General features: G+C 32.1%; 1 protein-coding gene across 1 annotated transcript in view; it reads right to left on the bottom strand.

Moving 5' to 3' along the window:
• LOC145259887 (uncharacterized) overlaps positions 1-20,699 on the bottom strand; it is a 575,878-nt gene that overhangs the window by 553,978 nt on the left and 1,201 nt on the right. The gene's annotated exons all lie outside the window — the stretch shown is intronic.

Genomic DNA, 20,699 nt, shown 5'->3' on the forward strand with positions numbered 1-20,699 from the left:
CAATATCACGTCAGCTGATATTTGGGCTTGACGATGAATGCCCTGGAAAAGTCACTTCTGATTAATGTTTAGTTTTAAGATATGCAAACGGAGAAATGATTTGCGGCGATTTTACATAGTATTTATTCTTTTATCGTAAATTGAATACATTAATAATAAAAGAAATTAAAGTAAAATGATGAGGTACACCCGGGCTTGAACAGGGGATTATTTGATCTGTACTCGAATGCTCTACCACTAAGCGATATCTACAGATTATAAGAAATCTGTTTTTAAAAAGAAATGATTGGCTGATATTTTATCATCTCCCTTGGCCAGTGTAACCTAAAATATTCCCCTGTAAAACTTCTTTTTTATTTATAAGAGCGAAAAGCTATTTTTAAGATCGGAATTTTCAATTTTCGGTACTTATCGGATGAATTTTTGTACAAAACATATCTAAGAACACTGCCAAACATATAAATTAGCTTTGTTTGAAATTTGAAAAAAGTCGACTCATCAGTTTTTGGAATCTATGAGAAAGGAACTCACACACACGCACACACACAAAGTGACTTTTATATAATAGTAGAGATATATAAAAAGGTCGAAATTGTAGAACTCGTTCCACCGTCATATATCTTAATTTGCTTCAGTTCGTGTTTATCTATTTTACCTCTACATTGTATTACCTTCTATAAATTGCCTTTGTATACACGCAATAAACAATGCTTCAAGCAAATTACATTAAACTATTAAAACAATAATATCGAGATGAAATAGTAGATAATGAAGGGATGTTCTTTCTCGGATATTGGTATGTTCAGATTAAGATATTTTGAAATGGAAAAATTCTATGAGCACGAATTGACAATTAAGACAGAACTTTTAAATGTAATAGTCTGTCTGCATTGCTTATTATTTATACTCAAGAATTATGACTCTCTTTTATAATAGTCCTAATGAAAAATATTTTAAATTTTGTATTTGTTATTTGGTAACATACTACGATTTATTTTTCTCTGTTCTCACTAATTTTATTAGTTCTCTTTATTTTCTGAATTTCTCTTGTATTTTTTTAAATTTTTTTTATCTTCCTTAAATCAGCAACATTGCCATTGAAGTGTAAGTGGCTACTGCAATATCTGCCAAATGTATAGAATACCACACAAGGTGGAGAGTTGTGGTTCGAAGTACTTTTTTCACATGACATTTAAATTTCTGCGTTTTGGTACTGTCGAGGAACCAGGGAGCAGCAAGGCAATTCCAAAGTTTTAAGGCAGTCTGAAAAAGAATATTCTAGCATATAAGAACCCCTTTTTATTATTATCAGATATTATCAAGATTAAGAGTACCCTGCCTTTCTCATGATAAGTAAATTTGCATAAGTGATTATTGAAGCGAACGTTAGTTCGCTTATATTATATAGAAAGGAGGAGAAAGTGTTAGAAAACAGAAGAAACGAGAACGGGCAGCAAAGTAGGAAGAAGAGGAAGCGTATAATTATAATTAGTGTAATACTAATCAAAGAATGGCAATCAGAAGATTTGGTCAGAATGACATAAATGTACTCAATTATCTTTACCGCTGTAACACCTACGCTTAATAGAAAAAAAATAATTTTGCGTTATTCACTCTGCCAGGTACATTCTCATGCGATTCTGGTTAAACAGCTGTGACTCATAGATGAAGGTTTTATTTTTTTACTTTAATTGAGAAAATATTAAGAATTTCGTTCATGAAACGCCATGAATCATTTTTTTACTGAATATTTTTCAGCCAAAGTTTAATTGATTACACCTCCCTTTTTATCATAGCAATCCGGTATTTATTCAGCCCGTTTGATGGCGGGGGGGCCTTGCTATTCGTTTAAAGTCTAAAATAAGACGCTTTATCTTCAGTAAGTGCCCCCACCATCATTCAAGTAGCATCTCTCCCATTTCATCAACAGGGAATTGTCACTGTACGCATTTCAAGAAAATCTGTTTTCTTTTTTTACTTAACTTATATTTGTATAATCTTAAAACTATGCAGATCTTGCTTGTTATATTATTATCTTGCTTCCTTGTCATCGTGCATCGTGGATAATGTCATCAAACGCAGTGGACGACGACACAAAATGTGAATTAAGTGAATAAAGGACGATTGAAAGAAGAAATAGCAGCAGAAGGCTAATTACATACGCTTATAATAAAAAAGAGAGTGCGACAGAGAGAGGTTAGATATGGAGCGGCACAGGACGGGGAGGAGGGGAGAGACAGGAGATAAAGTGGAAATAAATCAAAAACTGAGAAAAAGCGAGTAGTCGTAGGAGAAGGAGGAAGAGTAGGGAGAGGGACAGAGAGAGAAGCGAATAAAAAACGAAAATATAATGTCAAAAACATATTTAATAGTATACGTAACAAGTTCTGATTCAACGAGTCACAGATGGTCTTGTATACTATTGAAGACTTATCTTGCTTGTCATCGTAAACATTGGATGACGTCACAAAAAGGCGAATGATAAGAGCAGAGGGAGCGGTCGAATTATGTAATTAATTCAAAGCCGAGTAGGAGTCTTAAGTAATTTTTATACTGCAGTGACAGTTGGACCTTCAAAAGAATATCATTTAGAATTGATTATTACTTAACATTTTATCTGTTAGGCTATGGCTGATGGAACAAAAACAATTTATTCCCTTGGCTTAAAGAAATGGTCTGGTTCAAAATTACAAAAATACAGAGTTCGATATAAAGGTTCTCGAGTTTGACAAGACGTACGTGAAGAAGGTCGTGGGTTAAATCAACCTAGTGTTGTGAAACTCACATCCAACATGAGAATAGTAGTCTGAATAAATCAATTAATCCAAATTACTAATCCTCATCTAAAAAATTCCGAAACTGTGTATTAACTTGTTTTGTTTCATCATTGTACTCTTTAATGTTACTCTGAGAATGCTAACCACAACCATTATTTTCATACTAATTAAGATTTCACTACTTGCTTACATAAGAATCACTTCGGCATGTAGGTATAATACGGTATAAAGCGTTTGTGAGTAGGAAACATAATATACAGGCAATATCGGCCGAAAGGTTGTGAGTATAACATCCAAGATGCTAACACTAGTTCGAATAGTACAGATAATAAATAGCTGGGTTTTATGAATAATCTTATGAATGTTTGTTTTGTTGGGTCAGTGTCCAATCGGCAAAGAAACAAAGTAACAATCTAGTTAGACTCAACTGGATGGTTAAGGTTGTCAGGCAAAATAGGCGACAACACAAGAGTAGAAACATGTGTGCGCATAACTCAACGTAAATTATTTCTTTAAAAGTGGATTTGACTAGAAGTAGGCTATATATTATATAAATGCCTTACAATGAAAAACTGCAACGCACACTTATTCTAAGTGTGAAGCATTTCTCTCATTTTAATAGGACACTTAAAGTAAAAATCTGTTTATAAGAAACAAAAACGGTCCAGATACGGCGTGATTTGCAACAAATATTATATTTTTCGTAGAACTATTTTATGACGCGTTACATAATTAACGATTTTGTCAAATAATTTAATATACATTAAACATGGTTAATTTAATAGATTATTTCAACTGTTTACTAGGTTTTATTTTATATCTTCTATACACCTATAAATCTGAGGTTTTTGTTGCACTGACATTAATATTAGAAGTCTACGTTTTCTATATAAGAATTATTACAACGAATTTTTTAATATACTCAGTCATAGATGTATAAACGACTTGATGAAGATTAACTAATTTGCATATTTATTTGAAAAACGTACCTTAATTAATTATTTATTTTTATGGTTTCTTATAAGATGATTGATTTCTTAGCTTGTCTGTGTATGTAACGGTCTCTTCAAACTCCTCTCTGAGTTTTTGGTCTACAGGTAGATATGTAAGGGGGGACCAGTGAAACAATTTTAAGTTAGGTTTAGTCGGTAAAAATAGCTGCTATAAGGTCAAAGTTAAAAACAAATAGCCTTGGCAAGTGTAAGTCGAATAAAGCTGTTATTACTTCTGCGTCTGTGCAAATAGATTTATAAAATGAGGTCGCTTACTTTTTTTAATCTTTTATTATCCATTTTTTTGAGAGGTCAAACGGTATCGACTAAGGCTGGAGGGCTAAAAGTTTTAATTTCGGTTCTAGTTGATGACACCCAAGTCATATTTTTTAACTTTTGAAATTTTTTTCTTTTATATATTAGGTAAAATCTAATAATGAAATTTGCATAAATTAAAATATATTTAAACGTATTTTACGACCGGACAACGATGGGTAGCCTGCTAGTGAATAAATACATTTTAAAAGGATCAGTGCGCAAGTGTTATCGTCAATAATATATATATATATATATATATATATATATATATATATATATATATATATATATATCCTGGGTAAAATATTACACCATTGGTACTGTTATCGTGAATTATGGAATATGTATTCTAGACAACAAGATTCGTAACGTGGGCGCATATTGTATTCTTGCAAACTTTACTATTTAAGAAAGGGGGTACCAAAACTACCATATCTTCCAAAGAATAAAACTGTAAGAAAATTTAAAACTAATGCAATATTTAGTTCGCGAGGAAGAATATAAACAAAGAATACATTAAAGTCAATATTGACATTTGTACTGGACGTATAGATCGTTAGCTAAGCAGTCCAATATGACGCCCATGTTAGGCAGTCCCTCTTTTGAAGCACAAGTCTCATCTTTCACTTTGCTGTATTCATTACTTATATTCACCCGTGCTGACTTAATAATCGCTTGTTTAGTAATATTATCTGTGCAAACAACAGCATCAACAACAAAGCAGATTAATTCGTAACATAATCAATATAGCCGGAAATAACATGTGCGGCGCACATGCACACACACAAACGTATATATATATATATATATATATATATATATATATATATATATATATATATATATATATATATAAAGGGGTACAATAATCCAAACAAAAGAAAAATGATTCGAAGGAATGGTGAAGCCAACATTTGTTTTTTTATATACTTAGTTTATTATTTGATATTTTCATTTTTTTTTTTCAATTTTAAGTTTGAATGTTTATGACGTCAGATCTCTACGCCCTCAAGCTAAGCTAATGAGGGCGTAAAAATCGCTCGAAACGTGTCGCAAACATTCAAACTCATAATAAACTACTGTTAATTTTATGAAATTATTGTTATATTTTTACTTTAAATAAAGTTTATGACAATGTCAAGTATCAAGGTTCGTTTGTGCTCTAAACAGAACATTCATTTCTTACGCTCCCCTGTCTTATTAAAAAGTCCACTGTTTGTTTTATACACCGACCCTTCTGCTTGTACGGTTATAAAACTTTTCAAATTCACTTGCATGTTAGGCTGTATGAAAGTATTAATTTGGGTCAAAATCGGTGTTTCTGCTTTAATCGGATTTTTTCGATTATCAATTTTCGCTGCTTATTGGGTGTATTTCAATGCAACACCGATTTAAAAACACTCACAGCCATATAAAGTATATTTTTGTGGAATTTTATAAAAATCGTCCCGGTCCTTTTGGAGTCCATGGGAAACTCTCTCTGTTTCTCTTTCTCACACACGCACAAAATGCCTTTATATATATATATATATATATATATATATATATATATATATGTGTGTGTGTGTGTGTGTGTGTGTGTGTGTGTGTGTATTTTTCTCTCCCCCTCTCTCTCCTCTCTCTCTCTCTCTCTGTCTTTCTTCTTCTTCTTCTCTATATTGTTTTACCTTCATCTCACAATCTTTTTTCAGGAAAATGAAAAAAAAAACATGTTAAACAGAAAAGTAAATTGTATGAAACCAATCACAAAATTCGGGGACACTCTAAGAAAATAAGACCACATATGCCCTCCCCAACCCTTCAAACCGACAAGTGAAGCAGCCACGTGAGGTGAGAGAAGGCGGTTGGAAAACGAAGCAATAACTGTTGAGAGACGGTCTACTGAAAAAGAACTGTAGATTATTCTAAAAAAGGAAAAGTAAAACCCTATTTTTAGAGACATTTTGGGGTCTTCTCTTATCCTGACCAGCAAGTGTTATCAGGAAACCACCCAGTAGATAAGGAGAAAACATTCTGAGACGATGACGACTCGTGCTTTACTGATAGGCAAAGTCATACATATGTGTGTAACTAAGTTAATCAGAATTGCACGAAGGTGGGTCTTTCATTACGTTGGGTGAAAGCGATTTACTCACCCGTTTATCACACGTTGACCAATTTTTTGATATTACTTTTATATGTACAAATATATAGTGTTACTTGAAAATATTATTGCACACACACACACACACACAATCACACACACACACACACACACACACACATATATATATATATATATATATATATATATATATATATATATATATATATATATATATATATAATATGCATGTTTGGGTTTGGATATTTTTATGTATAGTACAAGCCCCTAAATTAATTGAGTGAACATTATGGCCATCTATTCATTTGCCCAGGTTCTGCAAAATCAAAGATCTAAAAATAGATACTGTTTTCTTAGTGTAAATTGTTGTCAAACTTTTGTTCTTGTTAAATTACGATGCACAATTTTGTCACATGAAAATATGGAGATAAAAGAAAAAGTAAATATATTTTTCTAATTTGATAAATGTAGTTATTCATTAAAGTAAAGAGGTAAACAAATAGTCATCCTAGAGGACATATATATGTCTGTGTGTGTGTGTGTGTGTGTGTGTGTGTGTGTGTGTGTGTAAATATTTAATTATTGTCTAGATACGTATATGTTTCATGCTTGCAGAATTATTGTTCTAAACGTGCACTCAACTCGAATCCTGGAACAAATCATGTCTAACTCCAATGCCGAAAGCTCTAATCAATGTGACTAATTTCAACCATTACACGTCGTAAAGATCCAATCTTTAGTGCAGGTGATACTAAGAATACTATTACGAATTACTTAATATTTCTGCCCGGTTATGGTTGACGAAACGACAGTAAGCATCCGCGGATTAATTAAAAGGGTCGGTTCGAAATACTATACTGATTTCCATGCAAAGACTCTGGAGTTTGATAAGATACATGTGACAGGGGGTATTTAGTTCTCTCCTATCGCTAGAACAGACACCAGGGTTGGAAAGTGGGATTGAAAAGTCAGCACCCCAAGGGAAGAGCACTCTGACCTACAAAAATTGCTGGGCAGCCCCGTCGGCATTCCCCGGTGAGAAAGCCTCAGGCAATTAGCAATAAACTAGGCTCTAACCTTGGAGGGTGAATTAACCAACCGACTAGCCAGGGAGAGTGATCCTCCTAGAATTGCACAGAACTTAACTCTCACCATAAAATCAATAGGGACCGGATCATTACAAGAATGGTCTAATCTCTGTTGATTTGTGGGTCAGGATCAAAATCTCCAGCCGTATCTGAAGGAAGCCAAATGTTACATTGATCGAAACGTTGTGCTAATAACATCTAAGATAAGAATAGTAATTTGAATAATCTAAAGAATGCAAATTACAAATCTCTATCTAAAAAAATTACTAAACAGAATATTAACGTGTTTGATTTCGTTATTGCACCCTTGAAAAAAGTTACTCTGAGAATGCTAACTCTTATTCGTCCTTATTTTTATACTAATTAAGATTTAACTACTTTTTTACATATGAATCACTTCAGTATGTAGGCTTCCTACAGTAGAAAGGGTTTACTGCTATGAAACATACTATACTGGCACTGACATGAATCCAATGTCGCTTATGTTAATTCTAATTACCAGTTTATTACTTATAGTCTGCTTATTATTGGCTCTGGTGTTGAAAGACAGAATGTGCATACTGAATGTTCACACCTCAATAATTAGTGCATCGCTTTACAGCTATAAACCATCAGTTGTTGACGGTTCACTGAAGTTAAGCAATGTTGGGATTGTTAGTATTTAGATGCGCAACAATTTTTTTAATACCAAGTGAAGTTGGAAACGCCTTCCTGCGTCGTTTCGTAAAAGACGACTAAATGGGGGAGGGGGTAACGCAAAAGAATTAATTTTACTAATGCGCTAAATGTTGGGCAAGAACGCTATATTTACTCATTCAAAAGCGGTTCTTGGTGGGTCTGTTATTATATAAGCGGTAGTAGTGTGAAAACTTAATGACTGTCTTGAACCAGCAGTCCCTTCTTTTCCAAGATAAGGTATGTTCCGGTTGGTCCAAGAAAGGCTAACATTCATGTATTTACATCCTATTTAGGAAGGTAGTGCTGTCTGTTGTTTAAGGTGCCTCTATCCGGGAATGTGGATGGATCCAACGCTGGCCATTTTTATACCCTTCTAGAGCGCCCCATTCGGAGGAGCAGGATCGCTCCACACACGTTAAACTGACTTCATGTAGCTATTTATTTTCCTCAGCATGAGGATATATTATGATACAGAATAATTTTTTTTAAAAACCCAAAAAAACAACAACAACAAAAATCAGGACACTATTGGTTGCGGCAAAAAATAAAAATTGTCTAACTCTAGAAGGATTGTTCATTTGCTGACCGAGAATCCAAAAATTAAGTGTAGTATCAAAATGGATTGGCCCACTTTGACCCAGTAACGTGTGTTGGTCAGTTGATGCTCTGATAATGCCTGGAAAACTTCTTGATTGTAAGCTCATAAGGTTCAAGTATAAATCCTAGTACTAAGAAATATGAAAACGAAAGCTAGCTTAAATATGATTGGGTACTTCCAAATTCGGATACACGTGGCCGGCTGCTCTGCGCCACTCCACCCCTTGAATGAATCCTACAGTCTTGATTTCATGTCAATCTTGCTGCAGTGGAAAACGGGTTAATAGCAGTTCTTGATGATTCTCCATTTATTGTCAACTTGTCCGAGGTCAACTTGAGCTATTTTTAATAATAAACAGTGTTTGCTTAATTTATGAAGAGAAAAACGACAGGATATTTATTTGCGTGTGGGTGACAGAGAGGCGAGAAGTAAAACTAAAAATATAAATGCAAAATGAAGGGAAAGGCGAAAGTATAAATACTTGTCTGTGCATGAGAGATGTAGAGTCACAAGAGAAAAAGATTTAGCAAATGCAAAGTGAAGAAGAAAGAAGAGCTGCGAAATGAGAAAGGAAAGAGAAAGACAGAAAAGCTGTGAAAATGAGAAGGTTAATAGAAAAGTCGAAAGACTGTGAAATGAAAAAGAAAAAAGAGGACAGCTGGAAATGAGAAAGGGAAAAGAGAGAAAGACTGTGAAAATAAGAAAGAATAAAGAAAAATATTGAAACGATAAAGGAAAATGAGAGAAAGGCCATCAAAATGAAAAAGGAAAAGAAAGGGAAAACAAAGATGAAAATGAAAAAGGCGGGAGAAAGAAATACTGAAAATGGGAAAGAAAAAAAGCACAGACAAAGAGAAAGGAAGAGGAAAGAAAAACTATGAAAAGGAGAAAGGAAAGAAGAAAACAAGGGAGAGGGACATAGTTAATATGAGCACACGTCTGTACAGACATATCGTGGGTATGCATTCTTTATACATTTGAAACGACTGATTGACTTAAACCAACTCCAACATCAGGGAGGGGCTTTTAAAACCTGTCTTTTTTTGTATTTATTTTGATTTTGCTTTATTATTACTGTAAGTATATGCTGATTTATATTCAGACCGGATTGGAAAGATATACGTTGGTGTTGATGGTAATAGTCGTTTGAAATGATAGATATTGCATGGGGTGGTAGAAAGTGTTCACGAAAAAAGAAAACGATGACATTTTTTTCTAAATGAACTAACCTGTCAGACACACTATAGAGGGCTGGGACTTGTTGAGAGATTGGTCTGGTTATGAGTCTCCTATCGGCACCAGATCAATATTTTACTGTCTTACACTGGTTATTTCTTTGTTTCTCACTGTAGTAAACTCAGGACTGGCATCATATTATAATAGGAACTTCAGCTCCTACAAGTAGGGGTCACTCTGGATGAGTGCAAAATCTGTCTTGATCGGATTCGTTGAAATTTTCTAGGTTACCGGCGATTTATAAACTAATCAGTTCTTCAGAAAAACAGAGATAATGTCTGGGAGGATGGCATTCTAGGACTGAAGAGAACCACACTTTACTTTGATCTAAGAGTTTCCATTTATTATACGCTTACTTCCAGACGATACAAATGCATCTTCTCGTTAGTGTTCGACTGAGTCCCAAATTCCCCACCTCTACCGTAAAAAAAATCCACAGCAAATACTTGTCTAACTTTTCTTTATTTATCTTGTAATCTAAAAGCAAAGAAAATAGTAACAGAGTTTATTTCTAAAATCTTGGTATTTCTATGGAATTTGAACTGAACTGCTCTTTATTTTTACCACAATCCAAGTCTAACACTAGCATAAATTTTGGGTTTAGTTAAGAAAAATCGTTTTAAATCGGTTCAAATTCTGAAGAATCAACAATACCTTTCCATTTGAAGAATATAACACCGCAAAACTGTTTTCTAGTTGAATACATATTCAAGTAAAATGTCAAAAATGCATGCCGAGTCATCTTCTTATATGATCAAATTCTTCTAATTCTGCCCATCTTTTCCAATCCTCTCATTGTATTATTCATCACTCGACTGTCAGTGTCATCAAAACTTATCCCCAAATGACATTTGGTTTTGTTAAATAGTGACTAATTAGTAGTTACGAAAAAATGTCGGGTACAGCCTCTAACACCTTAGTACATCTATGTATTTTGCCATTTCTGTTTAAATTGTGAAATTAAAAATCTAAAAATAGATGTTTTCTTCTCAGTGTTTATTGTCTAACCTTTGTTCTTATTAAATTACGACACTCAACGTTGTTACATGAATATATGGAGATAAAAGTCAAAGCAAAAAAGGTTATTTTTTTTATAATTTAATGTAGTTATTCATCAAAATAAAGAGATTAACAAATAGTAGTTCTAGAGAACACACACACACACGTGTATATATATATATATATATATATATATATATATATATATATATATATATATATTTCATATTTGTGGAATCAGTGTAGAGATAACTGCACGATTCGATGTTTCATATTTGTGGAATCAGTGTAGAGATAACTGCACGATTCGAACCCCGGAAACATTCATCTTTAGTTCCAATTCTGTACACTACAAGCAAGGAGGCCATCAAAAATTTTCAGGACTTATTGAGAAATTAATCCAATTAATATCTAACAGATGGACAACAATAGTATGCTGTCTTAACAGTATTCACCACATCTGCAAAGGTAAAAAGTAAAACATGAACCAATAGCTATGATGTTACGCATGCATATTGATAATGCCGTCATTCGTCCTTCCTCTGGCAAATTCCATTTTTATTAATTTTCACATATTTGCACCGATTTTTCCCGGATAAAATCCAAATATAGTTTTGCATGAGTTCGAATACCGTGTATATTAAGTTCCATATCTGTAGACCAAAAACTGACAGAGGAGTTTGATAGGCAAAAATTTGTAAACAAATGTATATACGCATACATAAATATGTATAGAAAGATGTTTGTGTTAACTATAAATATTACGCAAGTATAAATGATGTAGAATATCTGCATGAATATAATTACACGTAATACGTATACATAAAAGTTAACTAAAGATGATAATCCAATAAGAAAACTGAAAAAATAATAGGGTATTAATTAAAATGAATGTTTAAGAACATGCAAAGTAGCTAGGTCTTTTGCAGATGAATGCAATTCCACGATCCTTATTTAAACAAAGTTGTATTTCCTTTTTAAATAAATAGAAAAAAAGTGTTTTTAATATCAATACATAAACAATCAAAATTTATAGGAGTATAGATATTATTAAATAGCATGGAGTGTTTTTGCTTAATGATCTTTTTTGTAATTTTTTTTTTTTCATTTTCATGTCTCAGTTCAATTTGTGTAGGAAAGTTCCGTAGTCGTTTTCGTCCATCTGTTTTTTTTTGTTTGTTTTTTTGTTTTTTGTTAGTACTTTTAACTGATTTTGTTCAGTCGCTTCAATTCAAATTACATTTAAATTACTTGAAATAGTAAAGTGTCTCGTGTGTAAAAAATACGTTTTTAACGTCTTAAGAACGTGGCTTCAATAAGTTTACAATGGTTTAAAAGTGTGATTTATCAAATTGTATAGAATTTACGGTTTTTTTATTAATTTATATATAGATATACATATGTAACTATATATGCACATATACATACTATATATATATATATATATATATATATATATATATATATATATATATATTGTTGTTGTTGTTGTTGTTGTTGAAATATAATTTGTTTTTAATGGTTACGTACCCAGGCACTTTAAAATGTTATTATTGTTTTCAAAATTTATATTGTTAACTTTTGGCTATTTATCTTTTATATACAGTGCTTCAAATATTTTTAGTCTTTTTACGTTTGGATCCATATGAATGATTTTGTGTTTCAACTAGGATTTTTCTAAATTGGGAATGTCGGTAGCCATGTTCTTTTAGGTGTTGGCAAATCGAACTTGTATCTGAAAGGTGTAGGGCTAATCGTCTTGACAATGCGAGGTCGTTTGTCTAATGTAGCTATTGGCGTTTCTGTTGTTGGAGATGCATTCTTCCAAGGAATATTTGAATTGGTAGACTACATTGATTTCGTCGACTGATTTTGTTGTCCGGGAAGTGTTGTTTTTAAAATTAAGGTTAACAGTTGTTAATTTTTTGGAGTAGATGATAAATCTGATTTTAGTATTATTAACTGAGGGTATATATATATATATATATATATATATATATATATATATATATATATATATATATATATATATAGTAATTTATAAAATATATATGGCGATTAAGCTACACTGAATATTCGGCGTTTCATCCACTCTAGGATGCGTCAGGCTACTAATTTTATAAATTACTAACTAGCTCTACCTACGTATTGAGCACTTTTGAAGTAAATACTTAAAGTTTACGCATAAATCTATACTTTCGTATATTATTTTTATGTGAGTAAATGAAGTAGTTATATATATATATATATATATATAGTCACTTTCGAAGACAATAATTAGGTTAATTGCTCTACAAATTCTACGCGTGTATTGAGCACTGTTGAAATAAATACTCCAAGTACGTAGAGGTACTATATTATACGAGTGTACCACCCCCGTAAAAAATGCTGGGAAAAATATGTTGCGCTCGTGTTTGTATTGATATAAATATACTTTTTTTTTTAAATTAACTCTCCATGTTTAGATTTTTTTTCTTTTCTTTTTTTTTCTTTAGCGATTGTGGCATTATTTCATAGGAATATTGGTGCGAACACTGGCGCAGACTAATGTTTTTCGGCATTTTTTATGAGGGTTGTGGACTACTAATACTACTACTAGTAGTAGTAGTGGTACTTCCAAGATGTCACACTCATTTTGAGAATGCATATTACTGACTGACAGCAAGTCTCATTATTAACCTGGAACGCTTTCTTGAAATTCTAGCAGGCTTTGACGTCTGGATGGTTCTTCTCGAGTTTCAACTTACTCAAGACACTTTGGGATTGTTTCACGGGCTTATTATAATAATAATAATAATAATAATAATAATAATAATAATAATAATAATAATAATAAGCATTTACTAATAGAGATTTTATTTATATCTGTCTGAAACTGAAACTACACTATTTTTTCGAGTAGTTGTAAACTTGTAGTATCTTTTAATGCTCAATTGATTTTATTATATTTTAATATTCTTAAATGTTCAATGCATTTTACTATATAATTTCAGATTAATGCACTATCTTTAAATGCTCAGTTCAGAGTGAGTAGTGTAGTATCTGTTCGCTTGTCATCCTCGGGTATTCTTTCCTACTTTGTCGTGGACAATATAATATTTGTTCGTTCGTCATGATACAACTCTCCCAGGCAAGGTGTGGCAGTGTAGTATATGCCAGAAAATGCCAAAGGGAAATTGTCGTAGATTAGGTTATAAACTGGATAAGTACTGTAAATCCATTTTAAAGATTTTTATATCTGGTAGGTTTCTAGAACGTTATAAAGCACACATTGCAATCACCAAATATTGTCATACTATTATTATAAAAATTGAATTTCATTTTTTTGTTAAAAGTAGCTGCTCATACTACTCAGTGGAAAGCAATGTGCCTGCAGGAGATCACAATGTCAAGTATCTCTTAGCCCCCGCCTTTTCGACAAGTCGTCATGTTTTTATCCGGTAAAGATTTTCGTTATCAGCTTGAAAACTTAAAGGGCTATGGGAATGTTTGTTTTTGATATATGAAAACATTTTATAAGATTCAAGGGAAAGTTAGAGGTCCCCTTTGAACCCCTGGCCCGAGTACGATCAACCTTTTCATGCTCCTAGCACGCACTTAGGCCATTAGTTTGTTTTTGTTATGAGAAAAGTACTAGACTCTCGTGTTATGTAAATAGACGCTAGGCTCATGAGCACGACTACAAGTAAGAAAAGTATTTACTAAAAAAAATTAAATTATCTCAACCTCTGCAAATTACATTTTATCTATATAGTAATGCAGACAAAAATAGAGATCAATCAAGAGAAAGAGAGTGAAGATATATAACGAGCAGAAGGAGATTAATCACTTTTTCCGATCCAAATAGTATAACCTGAGGTAAATGGTTGACCCAACGATACACATTTTCTTCTAGCAAATTATTAAAAGCTTTCTTTAAAAGTTTGTGGTAGAATTTAGGACATTGTGGATGAGATGACACAGCATTTTATTTTATTTCAGCGAAAGGATATATATATATATATATATATATATATATATATATATATATATATATATATATATAAGCTTGCTTATTTCAGTGAAACGGCGTCCCTTCTTCTTCTTTATCCTACTCTCCTGCATTTTCTTCTTTTTATCCGCTTCACAATTTCTAGTCCTCCCACAAGATTTCGTTTACGAAAAAAAAAAAGGCACCGATAATACCCCGTGTGGTATTAACCTTGAGCAAGCTATGCCGGCTTCTTCTGAAGGAGGGCGTTTATAGAGAGTAGCAGGTTCACAAGCAGCTCCCAGCCGCATGTATTTACTGATCATGGAAAGATGAATTACTAGCATCCCCAAATGGTAAGTTATCTGGTATTGGCCAGGCTGCACGTCGTTTAACTTCGGTTATCTAACGAGAATTTGCATGTCAACGCAATTATGCCGTATTTGTTAACATTGGACCTGAATGTTCATCAGATGAGAAGTTCTTTGGGCAGAAACTTTGATCATTGAATTTTAGTTTTAGATACACACAAGAAGCAAGGAAAATGCTTTATGGTGGTTGAAGCTAGTTGAATTTTTACTGGATATAGAATAGATGTGCTACTTCTTGACCCAGAGTAGTAACGAAATAAATTGTTGGCAATATTTTTTAAAGGTTATTTCTTTCTTTTTCGTGCCAGTAAAGATCTCGTACATCTTACTCATCATTAATATTTGTATGCATCAAAGTTTGGTTTGTTGTCGACCAATTAGCTGTGAGTATTCGCAATACTCCAACAACAACCCGTATATCAACATTCAAGCTGCTATTTGCATAGCTTTGATAGTTTATTCTTTCATTTATTCTTGCAATTTATTCTTTCATTTTTTAAGGTAGGGGTTTTCTATCGCGCAAATAATACGGCGACACTTTTTTCATTTCTATCGCAAAGTTTAATTAATTTTTTACATCTCTGTGATCACCAGAAACGTGGGAGTCCAATGTGTGACAATCCGTTTCTTCTTCTTCTTCCTTGCTGTCCTGATATTTTGTTTTAGACTCACGACTCGTTTTCATAGTAATAATCCAAAAACGTGTCGAAAACGGAATTTGATTTTCACGTTAATCTTTGCACGGCAAAGACAAATCACTTTTCAAAATTTGTCATGTTAATTTTACATATGTTCTCGCATTTATAAAAGAGGCTCTTCCGTCATTTGACCTGTCACGTTTTAAATCATCTAAACGTGTAGATTGAATGGACGCATCTTAGTTTATGTGCGTACAATCATCTTTATAAGAGACATAAATTTGTCTGTCACGCTTACATTTTAAATAGATTTAATGGACGCGAATTATTTTAGATGCGTTCAATTATCCCCATAAGCATTTACTCCCGCGATCTTAAAATAGCACTTTTTTTGGTCTGTCACGTTTGAGACTGAAGTTTGGTTTAGTTCACTTAATTTTCTGATAACACATTTATTATTCTGTCATGTTTAAATTCTAAGTAACATTTTCATCTTTCTGTAACACTTAAGTGTAAAGTAGCATCTTCGTCGGTCTGTCACGCTTGAGTTTAAAGTAGTATACTTGGTCTGCCATGCTTAAATTTAAAATAGCATTGTTACATACGCATACGAATCTCTATAAGATGCTTTGCGCGCCCGTCAGTCTGTTACGCTTTAATTAAAAGTAATGTTTCCATCTCTAAACACATAGATTGAATAGACGTATCTTAAGAATATCCGCTTTGGTTATAATTTAAAGATTCATATGTGACAAAAAATTGACACACCAACGGTGACTGGTGGTGTTTTAGTGCAATTTAACTGACTAGTCGAAGAAACGTTTTCAGTCCGAAAAAGTCTAGAGTATTTTTATGTTGGTGACCTTGCTTTTGTGCAGACCTCTGAAGCTCCCCTCCTCTGCACTATCTTTTCTCGATGAATGATCGCGATACTATTCAGTCATTTTTGTGAACCAGAAGGCATATCTTCTTATATGCCAGCTTACAATCTCCATCTACCAACTTTGTGTCATATCTTCCCGAGTCTTCTTTATTGTCCATGATGCTCTTTAATACTATAGTAGACTTATTATAGGATTCGTGTAGAGTTTCAATTGCTTAACTTTATTTTCCATTTTCACCGGAAATGTATCCTGTGCTCTCATTACAAACGGCACACCTGTTATATAAAAATGTCCATATTCTTACTTCTCTAACAATTTAATTCGTATATTGTTTTATATTTTTGCCTTTTAGTTCCACTATATATTCAGCATGAATTGAATCACTATTAATGATATTAGTAGTCTTAAAAACGTTTGATGTTCATTGTTACAGCTTGTTGGATAAAAAGACTGCTTTAAAAGTTTTCTAGTATTCTCGCATACACAAGCAACGCCCATGTTTGGTCGATCGCTTTTCTGGCAGGCAATTTTTTTTATTCATTCTCGAATAAGGTCATTCGCGGATAACTAAGGTTATTCACGTAAAAATCATCACAATCACAATTTGAAACATCTGTACGGGAAAATCAATACAGTATAACATAATTACATATTAATGTTATTTTTATTTTGGGGATTTCTTTTTTGTTTGCTATAATCTCGTCCTAGCATTGCAGAATTGTCAACCATTGGGATGTGGAAAGTCTAATTAGTGCAATATATGTTTTTTGAAGAGAATACTTATATTGTTATTATATGGTTTTAAACCAGCCTTAATATATTAATAGGAGAATTCGTTTGACAAACACTGTCAGGCTTAAGATTAACATAGAAGTTTTGTAAATCTGCAATGCTTTAGTTTAAAATAGAGTTTTTGCCGGTCTGTCACGCTTAAGTTTGAAATAAAATTTGTGTTGGTCATTCAATAGTATATTCTTCGCTCTGTCAAACTTAAAGTTAAAATAGTATTTTTGTCGGTCTGTCATGCTTAAGTTTGAAATAGCATTTTTGTCGGTCTGTCAAACTAAAGACTGAAATTCACACTTAAGTTACAAATAGCATTTTCATTAGTTAATGCATATATTGAATTAACATATCTTACGAATATTTGAACATATAAATGTGTCCAGGCATCTCGGTCGGTCCCTCACACTTAAGTATGAAATATAATTTCCATCGGCCTGCTGCGTTTAATTTAAGTTTGGAATTGTCGGTCTCTACAGCTTAAGTTGTAAACAGATTTTCGTCTATCTTTTACAATATGGTTGTGGTCCGTTTAACTTTAAAATAGAATTTTAGTCGGTATGTCACGTTTAAGTCTGGTATAGCATTATCATCGCTCAATTCGCAGTTGTCTTTTACTTACAACTTATGAGTCGAATGAAGAAAGTATTCTTAGCTAAAGCAGAAATATATAATCTTTCTGTTTTTTATAAGATGGCGTGTGAGTGAATCCCAAACTGGAAGATTTAATTCACAATGATTATTAATCATTAATCATGTGCATTAATGAAATAATGAAGCGAAGTCTTCTGAGAAAATCCAAAATGAATATCATTTTTTTTTTCATCAAACTCCGTTTTTTTTCGTAAAATCCAGTTTAGATGAACAGTCAGTTCACCATTGCATGCGACGTCATGCACAGTCCCTTCTATTGGGCGTATGCACACATCCAGTTAAAGCAGATTTGCAAACGTGTGAAGATCTCTATTTCAACAAGAGATTTACTTCAATGTTTACTCAACAGTTCAAATATCACACCTTGGTAAAAACAACCAATCCCTCTGGTAAAGGCCAATATTCTTTTTTTATTGAAAATAGCAAATAGGTGACCATTTGGTAATACTTAATAACGTTCTTCGTATTTTTTTATTATTTTGATTATTCGGAGTAATGTTCCTATCTTGAACGCTATTCTTATAACATTTTGGCTGACATAATCTCCGACCTTCTTCAGTCGCGTTTTGTCAAACTCTGGGATCTTTATATCGAACTTTGAAATTTTTTCAGAATATCGAACGAACCCTTTATTTAATCCAAGGGATGGTTTGTTCTTGTCCCGTCAACCATAACCGAACATAATTAATTTGTAATTGTATTCTTAGTATTTGCCGTACTGGGAGTTTAATCTTTAACCCCCAGAACTATCATTTAGAATTGATTATGATTTAGAACTTTTATTCGCTCCGCCGTGTCTTTTTTATCATTATATCCGTGGATTGTAAGTTCAGTTAATTTCAGCCCTGGTTAACTCAAAAAGAGAAATAGATTGAATCCATTGTAAGCAATCATTTCCTTTGAGCACATTATCTCCTAGGTCATCGCATATTAATGGGCTGCCATTACCTTTCTCCCGTAGAAAAAAGACGTGAGACCATCAGCAATTATTTTCAGTGTGAGAAAATGTAAAAATAATTCAAAAAACACAAAAATAAATTCAATAAAATACACAATGGTTATAAATAACATCTTTAGACAATATCTAAAGACACTCAACAAAATTTAAAAGAAAGGGGAGAAAAGAACTTGTCCTTAAAACGTGAGCATATAAAGATAAGAGTTAAACTGTCATATTGGACATACCTTGAGTCTCTATACACGCATTTAAACTAATGAATGTTAATTAAACTTTTCATTGTTTAAATATTAAATATGCGTTTTACTATTAAATATTAAGTATATTTCATTATATTTTAACTACTCACTAATAATAATACTAACTATACGCTTAATTTTAGAATATTAATAATTCATTTTAAACATACAGTTAACTATTATTAAATATGCGTTCAAAATTAAGCTTAGCAAACAGCAATTGTACATTTTAACACAATAAATTTTAACTACGACCTTAAATAATGCTTTGTAACTATAAACATAACTTATACGTTTAATTACGTGAAATTTAAATACCAAACATTAAACATGCATTTTGATTATAAAATATTCATAGGGAACAGCAAAATAATTAATATGGAATAGTAAAAACATTTCAACTAAAATAATATTTATGCCTTTTAACTATAAAAAGATTAAATTCAATTTTATGCTTAACTTGTTTTATTTGCAGTCTTAGAGTAGCGCCCGTTCAGGATTTCTGGATCAATTTTACTCATGTAAATTCATTTTTTCACCAAGTGGATTTAGGTGCAAAATTTATTTAAATTCTTCGAAATTATTAAAGAATGCCAAAATTAATTTTATTATATAAAATGGAAAAATAGAATTATTAAACGAATATGAATAATATAATGATTTTATACATGCCAATGTGTGGGCGTGTGTAAGTATGCGTGTATGTCTGAGCGAGAGGAAAAGAAAGGAGTGACAGTCGACAAGTGGAAAAGATGTTAACACCCATTAACTTTTAAAATTCAAAAACTATGAAATTTGCAGATTGTTCCACAAACTAGTATTTATTTTATGCAATTTTTTAAAAATGTATTATTAAATGCATTTAATATCCGTTAAAAAATAAAACAAATATAAAACCGTTTAGGTTGGCAAAGTTCATATCGGCTTCTTAGATTTGAACAGATTCCATAAATTGTTAATCGTTTTTTTTTTTTTGTTTTTTTTTTTTTCTAAATGTATCAATTAATTGCTTTAACAAACAAACATTTTTTTTAAATAAGGATTAAATAACATCTAAAATTTAACCGAAATTGACTTTTCAAACTGCCCGCAATTTTTAGGGCGTTAACCAAAGTTAAAACAACATAAAAACGATAATTACGCAAAAAAAAAAATCTATATAAAAATTTGATTTAAAAAATTCCCATATAAATGTAAGGAAATTTAGGTCTTTTCCCAGAATGCTAAATAAAAAGGAGATATTTTTTATTTTAAATCAGTTAATTCAATTTTTTTATTTAAACATGGTATGTTATTCTCTTCGAATAAGAACACTTGCCTTATCGTCTGCTTAAATTCTGACAAATTGCTCAAATCGGTCAGGTTATTTATTTTTCCTTAAATTGTTTGCACAAATAAACATTTTTTTTAAA

Source organism: Euprymna scolopes, chromosome 3 (assembly GCF_053919585.1).
Source record: "Euprymna scolopes isolate OS-2025 chromosome 3, ASM5391958v1, whole genome shotgun sequence".
In the NCBI taxonomy this organism is placed as follows: domain Eukaryota; kingdom Metazoa; phylum Mollusca; class Cephalopoda; order Sepiida; family Sepiolidae; genus Euprymna; species Euprymna scolopes.